At 39.8% G+C, this 8,497-nt stretch overlaps 1 long non-coding RNA gene across 1 annotated transcript; it reads left to right on the top strand.

Annotated features, from left to right (window-relative positions):
* The first annotated feature begins 1,745 nt into the window (after window positions 1-1,745).
* LOC129657835 (uncharacterized) lies at window positions 1,746-7,541 on the top strand. The gene is made up of 3 exons (XR_008717128.1): window positions 1,746-2,200; window positions 3,436-3,597; window positions 4,758-7,541. It is a non-coding gene; the product is annotated as an uncharacterized LOC129657835 (long non-coding RNA).
* Window positions 7,542-8,497: the final 956 nt, after the last annotated feature.

Raw genomic sequence — 8,497 nt, 5'->3', positions numbered from 1 at the left:
ATACAACTTAAGTGGTGATTAAAAATGACATTATCAGCAGGAAAAAAACATGGTTCAAAAGGATACACGCACTCCAATGTTCATTGCAGAACTGTCTACGATAGCCAAGACCTGGAAGCAACCTAAATGTCCATCAACAGATGAATGGATAAAGAATATGTGGTACATACATAAAATGGAGTATTAGCCATTAAAAAGAATGAAATCATGCCATTTACAGCAACATGGATGGACCTGGAGATTATTATAATAAGGCAGACAGAAAGACAAATATCATATGATATTGCTTATATGCAGAATCTGTTAAGAAAAATGATACAAATGAACCTACCTATTTACAAAGCAGAAACAGGCTCACAGACTTAGAGAACTAACTTGGTTATTGTGAGGGGGGAGGAAGCTGGGGAGAGGGATAGATTGGGAGTTTTGGATTGATATGTATACACTGTTATATTTAAAATACATAACCAACAAGGTCCTACTGTATAGCACTGGGAACTCTGCCCAACACTCTGTAATAACCTAAATGGGAAAGAATTTGAAAAAGAATATATACTTGTATATGTGTAACTGAATCACTTTGCTATGTACCTGAAACTAACACAATATTGTTAAATAGTGCAAGTTTCCATGCTGAATCTAGTGACATTCCTGTCATCTACTGGATAAAATAGCAAATTCCTTTCTTGAGTGATTTTGCTGATCAAGAATCTCCATTACTGGGGCTTCCCTGGTGGGCCAGTGGTTAAGAATCTGCCTTTCAATGCATGGGACACCGATTGGGCCCCTGGTGCAGGAAGATTCCACATGCCCCGGAGCAACTAAGTCTGTACACCACAACTACTGAGCCTGTGGTCTAGAGCCTGCAAACTACAACCACGGAGCTCACACGCTGCAACTACTGAACCCTCTGTGCCCTAGAGCTCGTACTCTGCAACAAGAAAAGCCACAACAATGAGAAGCCCTTGAACCACAACTAGGGAGTAGCCCCCACTCACCACAACTAGAGAAAAGTCCATGCAGCATTGAAGACCCGGCACAGCCAAAAATTAAATATATTAAAAAAATTTTTCCATTACTAAGCAAAATTACAATAGAAAGTCAATAAAACTGGGGCAGGGGGAGGGCACACAGTGGAATTCGAAGGTACTGAGCATGTTTTATTGTTTCTTAAACTCAGTGGTGCTGTGTTAGGATTCTTGGGAGAGACAGAGCCAATACAATAGATATAAATACATAATGAGGGAAAGAGAGATTGAAAGATTTTTAGGAGTTACTCACATGATTGTGGAGGCTGTTAAATCCCAAATCTGCAAGGTAGGTTGGCAGGCCAGAGATCCAGGGAAGAGTTGATGTTGAGGTTTGAGTCCAAAGGCAGTTTGCTTCCAGAATTCTCTCTTTTGCGGGAGACCAATGTTTTTCTTTTAAGGCTTTCAATTGATTGAATGAGGCTCACCCACATTATGGAGGTTAGTTTGCTTCACTGAAAGTAAGGTGATTTAAAGTTAACCAAATCTAAAAAATAATCTTGAAAGAAACACCTAGAATAATGTTTGACCTAGCATCTGGGTATTATGGCCTGGCCATGCTGACACATAAAATTTACCCTAACAGGTGGGTATATGGGTTTTCCTTTTATTATTGCTTTTAAACTGTAAATATACATTAAAAAGTAAAACAAAATCAGTATCTTTCTTCCTCTTGGACACTGAGATTACAGTTTGGAACAGAAGATCTTACCTAAGGTTGGCCAAGACAGTAGTGAGTTGGCCTGTGGGCCAACAATAAGAAAATAGACTTTAAAGATATGCAAATCAAGGGTCCTGTGGAATGCAAGGGGATCAGACATGTAAACAAGCACTACAAAAACAGAAGAGCTAGGTATAGGCAGGCCTATTCTATTCTCACATGCTGGATCTGACCCCTTACTTTATCTCTAATTGATTCAAAAGGTTGTTAATGAGCTACCAATTGGAAGTTCAGGGCATCTGCTGAAGTATTAGTGGAAGGGAAGGGGAGAATCTAAAAAATATCCTAACAGTTGCCTTCGTAGATGAAACAAGCAGAGCTGAGAGGCAGAAAGAAGGCTGGCTAGACCGTCAAGGGGCTCACTCCCTTGCTGGGCCTGAGACAGCTTCTGTTGACACATGCTGGCATTGATGACTCCTCTGAAAATGGTTACTGCTTAAGTTCACCCAAGGTAGAGTGTTTAATGTTAGACTAATTTGAACCATCTTTCATTAAGGAGACACATACTGAACCCACAGTGAGTACTGCTGCTGCTGCTGCTGCTAAGTCGCTTCAGTTGTGTCTGACTCTGTGCGACCCCATAGACGGCAGCCCACCAGGCTCCCGTCCCTGGGATTCTCCAGGCAAGAACACTGGAGTGGGTTGCCGTTTCCTTCTCCAATGCATGAAAGTGAAAAGTGAAAGTGAAGTTGCTCAGTCGTGCCCGACTCTTAGCTTGCCTTCTCAATATTTATTTCTTCACCAAAACAATGTTTCTTAAAAATTGTGTTTATTGAATTTCCGTATGTCAAATTTTATTTCAAATACCCTAGAGAAGTTCATTACTAGAGGAGCCTGGTAATGAATCCTACTACTATATCAGATTTTTAAATGCTTCTTTTCTTAAAAGAATTTGCTAATGATGTGCAGTGTGCCTTTCAGGCCTGCTAGGTTCTGAGCGATCTTTCACATGGTCCCTCAGTAGGTTATTTGGTGATTTAGTTGCTAAGTTGTGCCTGACTCTTGGCAACACTGTGGACTGTAGCCCGCCAGGCTCCTCCGTCCATGGGATTTCCCAGGCAAGAACACTGGAGTGGGTTGTCATTTCCTTCTCCAGGGGGATCTTCCCGACCCAGGGATCGAACCTGAGTATCAAACCCACGTCTCCTGCATTGCAGGTGGATTCTTTACCACTGAGCCACCAGGAAAGCTGTGATAGGTTATTACTGTTTGCATGAAATCCATTTGCTGTCATTGGTATAGAGTTTTTATAAGAATTCTTAAAAATGTTGTATAATGTACACAATTCCATTAAATGAGCTTTTATAGATGCTAAGACAGAGGGCTTATATTATGACCCTTTTTTTCTCTCTCAATTTACATAATTTAATCTATGCTAAAATCTCTTTGAATTTTATTTTTTTTTATATTTTTTAAATTTTATTTTATTTTTAAACTTTACAATATTGTATTAGTTTTGCCAAATATCGAAATGAATCCGCCACAGATATACCTGTGTTCCCCATCCTGAACCCTCCTCCCTCCTCCCTTCTTTGAATTTTAAAATGATCTTTCTTTGCCTAAAATAGATTAAAGTGAATTTAACAAAAATGAATTTATAAAAGTGTCTGTGTTTTATCCATAAACTTTTAAGACTTACTATGGCATACACTACAATTACTCCTCATCATTCTCCCTACATTCCAGCATGTCAAGCGGATAACTACTTTACCATCAAAGACAGTCAAGACATGATTAGCCTTATTGAACTGTGTTCAATTGATGTTGGTGTTATTATTTGAGTCTGTATTGGGCTGGACCACTGGGTGATTTGAACTTCTGAAGGCCTCCATTTCCTCTTTTGTAAAAGTAAGTTGAATTAGATGCCTTCCAAGGTTAGTTTGGCTTCTAACACTATAATTATCTGAGTTCTTGTTTCCTCTTGCTCTGCTCTATAATTTAGCCACAATACGAACAGAAGTTTTAGCTTAGAAAATTATCTGCTTCACTTTGGACCTAAATATTCCTAATACTCTATATAGAAATTTCTTTATTTTTAGTATCAAATTTTGGTTTAAAAATTACTGATTTTTGGATATAGACTGACATGCGATTTTATTATCTGCCTTTTTGGTTCGTATAATTCCTTGCAACCAAATTGCTGTGTTCATCCATTTCTGCCTGTGGATATTCAATCCATCTTCCAAATCCTGCTTATTCCATTACCAGAATGTCTCTGGTCATCTTGATAGTGAGTTTCCCTTTTTCTGAGCTCCTGGCTTAGATCTATCACATGAGCTCTGTTTTCATTTTGGTTTTCTTTTTGTAAAATTTAAGTGATCTAGAAAAATACAAAGGTGGTAGAACAAATTTACCTATCCTACCTTTCAGAATGAATTATAATTACCATTTTGGATTATGTGTTTCTAATCTCAGTTCTTTTCATAGTGATCACTAAAGTCCTTTTTAATATTACTTGAAGTCTAATTTCCAGAAGTTACATGTATGTGTTGTGTAACCTTCCAGATCCTTTTATATATATATATATATGTTGCTACTTTTTTGTACTTTACTGTAAATGATGGTTACGTGGTATGTAAACAAGTTCCACATCCTTTTTTTTCAACTGAACAGTATATTTTAAAAATTTACATCTATTCTCAGTGATGTAATAAATAAGTTCATTTTCTAAAGTACATACAGCATTCTCGTATATGACTATACATTATTTAATTTATAATTCCTCTATTGATGAAATACTCTTTACATTGTGGTAATTAGTTCATTAAAACAAAACAAAAACTCCCCTACTGCAATTCCTTGAGTTTTAAAAATATGCTGAATAATCTGTTTTTCCCAGGAAGAAAAACAAAGTGTTTTCCTTAACTAAATTTGTTGTTTGTTGTTGTTGAGTTGCTAATCATGTCTGACACTTTTGTGACCCCATAGATTTGTAGCCTGCCAGGCTCCTCTGTCCATGGGATTTCCCAAACAAAAATACTGCAATGATTTGCCATTTCCTTTTCCAGGGGATCTTCCTGATCCAGGGATCAAACCCACGTTTCCTGCATTGGCAGACAGATTCTTTACCACTGAGCCGCCAGGGAATCCCTAACTAAATCTAGCTTGAACTAAAATGAGAATATATCTTTAAGTGCAAATAAGAAGAATAGTAAATTGGCTGAAAAGATTATACACCTAAAGACATACAACTGGGTTTGAGGAATGCTGAGTTAAGCTGATTAAAGGTTAAAAACTGATGTACTCAGGCAGAAGAGAGTATGTATCGGTAGTATCATGAATCATCCATGAGGAAGGAGAATCAGGAAGACAGAAGATGGGAAAAAATCAGAACCTACAAAAAATAAAAACAAAACTCCAAGGATTCTGGGATAAAACCAAAATTAGTCTCCCCAACAGCTCACACTGTTGGAACAAGTGTAGACCAGACTTCCCTATGACTTCCTCTTTTATCAAACCAAGCTTGGCATGAGTATGGGGACAGATATAACATTTGAATGGACCTTACCAAGTAAAGCAGCTAGAATGACCTTTTCAGGTTAGTTGGTGACTACAGCTGTGGGTATTTTCCTGCACAGCTGAAGGGCAGGGTGGAATGTAAACTTGAGAGTTCCTTTAAGAAGAAGGAGGTGAGAAAGGAAGCATTTCCTTTTGCATTTGCTGGATATCAACCAGATTAGGGAGAGGAAAACTGCAAAATATTTTGTTTCCAAAAGTCTCCTAATTCCTTTTCTGGCTTTCCCTTTTGTGCGCAAAGTTTGACTCTTTGTGACCCCATGAACTGCAGCCCACTAGGTTCTTCGGTTCATGGGGATACTCCAAGCAAGAGTTCTGGAGAGGGTTGCTTATGCCCTCTTCCAGGGGATCTTCCCAACCCAGGGATCAAGCCCAGGTCTCCTGCAACGCAGGCGGATTCTTTACTGTCTGAGCCACCAGGGAACCTCTCCTGGTTCTTGCGATTGTCCAACACTCATTGCTACACTTAGCTGCTGCAAGCTCTGTGTGGAGGCATTTCTTGGGCAGCCGTTCTGGGCTTCTCACTCTCCATGTTTCAAAGTGATCTATTAGTCTTTTGACCAAGACTGCCTTAAAATTCGGAGAAGGCAATGGCAACCCACTCCAGTACTCTTGCCTGGAGAATCCCAGGGACAGGGAAGCCTGGTGGGCTTCCGTCTATGGGGTCACATAGAGCCGGACACAACTGAAGTCAGACACAATGCCATAGCAGCAGCAGCAGCAGCCTTAAAATTTCCCAGCTTGGCCAAGCTTGAGAGAAGCTTCCTCCTGACGAATCGACTGGCTTCCACTTTCAGAATTTTATTTAGAAAACTTGTTATTGTAGTTACTCTCTCTTCCCTTTGAAAATTAAAAAAAAAGAAAAAGTCTCTTGCCAGTTTTACATTTTAGGAATATCGTTCTCAAGAGCTTGTGAGCCATCTCTCTGGGATGTAATCATTAAAAGGAACAGAATTACTATCTCTCCTTCTCTGTAAAAGGGTAGGAGCCCAATTTCGAGAACTGCCTCTTGTCGCAAAGATACAAGAAAGTTTACTTTTCCTTTGGGTAAAGCCTGTTAGCAAATACAGATGCTGTGTGTTCTGACTCACTCTAGCACTTAAAAATCCTCCTGCCCTTTGTGTCAGTGGAGCTGAATTCTGGTTTCTCCCTCTCCTATTGTAAGAGCCCTGAATAAAGTCTTCCTTGCCTGCTCAACATTGTTCCGTGCAGTTTTTGCTTTGACACTTTCAATTTTTTACCCAAGTTGACTCCTATATGTCTCATAATGGTTCTTGAGATGTCAGGTGGGAAGTACTCAGACTTTAGTAATTTATATGAATCCCAGTGTTCTTTCTTGGGCTTGCTAGGGGTTTTTATATATTTTAAACAGATATCTATTAATCCACCTATATTTCTGAGCTCTCTTCTGGTAAACTAGCAGCAAATAATTTAAGCATTTGGGGGCAATGGGGCAGCCTATTTTGGTCAAGGGGGCAATTTTGGGCCATCCTTTAAGGCAGGGGTCCCCAACCTCTGGGATCTAATGCCTGATGATCTGAGGTGGATCTAATGTAATAATAATAGAAACAAATTGCACAATAAATATATTTTGTGCTTGAATCATCCCCAAATCATCTCCCTCCACCCACCCCCAGTCTGTTGAAAAATTGTCTTCCATGAAACCTGTCTCTGGTACCAAAAAGGTTAGGGACTGCTGCTTTAAGTCTTTAACCTATGTTCTCAATTTCAGCTACACATCAGGAGAATCACATGGGCAGCTGAAAAAAGTACTGCTGGGGGAACAGGCAATTCCCTCCCTAGAGGTTCTGACTTAATTGTCTGGGTGCAAACTGGTCCTAGGGAGTTTGCAAAGCTACTAAGTTGATTCTAATTTGCAGTCAAGTTTCCCTTGAATCACTGCCTAAGCTTTTTGCACTTTCTCTTTTTAATCTCCTCTTCTATTTCTGAATTCAACACTTATGGGGAGTCTGCTTCATGCCAGACACTGTCTGGAATATGGAAATGAATGTGTCAGTGGCCTCTGCTTTTCAAGGAGCTCTGGGAACAATGGGAGAAGCAGACTATATACAAACAGCTGCATTGCAATGCAAAAGACGATAGTCAAAGTTTGTTAAAAGAGTTATGGAAACACAGATGAGGCAGCAATTAAAATTCTCTGGGGAATGTGTCTGACTTCATCTTGTGCACTTAAATATGCATGGAGGGAGCTGCAGGTGGATGGAGAGAAGATTCTAAGCAAACTAAACAATAGGAAAAAACAAAACCAAACAAAACTAGAGTGATCAAAAAAAAAAAAAAACAAAAACTTGTCCCTTGATGTTCTAAAGGTTTTTTGCTACTGTGCTGCTGCTTTTGTTGAGACAACATTGGTCTAAGTTGGCCAGATCTCTGAGTTAGCATGGGGTCATGTCTACACTTTCCGGGTTCCCTGGTGGCTCAGATGGTAAAGAATCTGCCCACAATGCGAGAGATCCAGGTTCGATCCCTGGGTCAGGAAGATCCCCTGGAGACGAGAATGGCCACCCATTCCAACATTCTTGCCTGAGAAATCCCATGGACAGAGGAGCCTGGTGGACTACAGTCCATGGGGTCGCAAAGAGTCAAACACAACTGAAGTGACTAAGCATGCATGCATGCATTACATTTTCCAGTTCCTCACCTCTTCTACTAAGTTTTGTTCAAATCAGTGAATTTACTGATTTACATTAAAATAATTTTGTGTGTTTTGTAACAACAAAATAATGTTGGTGTTTTACCCACAAAAAGATTCTGATATTGTTGGTCTAGGAGTTAGGTTTGACTATTACTTTTTTGAAAGCCCTAACACTATTATCCAGGCTTCCCAGATGACTGGGGATAAAGAATCTGCCTGCCAATGCAGGAGACACAGGTGACGTGGCTTTGATCCAGGGGTCAGGAGCATCCTATGGAGGAGGAAATGGCAACCCACTCCAGTATTCTTGCCTGGAAAATTCCATGGACAGAAGAGCCTGGTGGGCTATAGTCCCTGGGGTCGAAAAGTCCAGCTCAGGCGGAAGTGACGGAGCACACGTGCATGTGATTATCTACAAACAGGCACAAAGGACATTTTGGGGGGCCATGGTAGTGTTCTCAAACTAAATTGTGGTGATGATTGCAGACCTGTGTAAATTTGGAAAGCCCCAGTGAACTGTGGCAAAATATATGGTATGAAAGTGACAAAGCTATTTCAAAAACAAAAGTATAGCAC

This window comes from Bubalus kerabau, chromosome 7 (genome assembly GCF_029407905.1).
Source record: "Bubalus kerabau isolate K-KA32 ecotype Philippines breed swamp buffalo chromosome 7, PCC_UOA_SB_1v2, whole genome shotgun sequence".
Lineage (NCBI taxonomy): Eukaryota > Metazoa > Chordata > Mammalia > Artiodactyla > Bovidae > Bubalus > Bubalus kerabau.
This window is presented reverse-complemented; position numbering and strand designations above follow the sequence as displayed.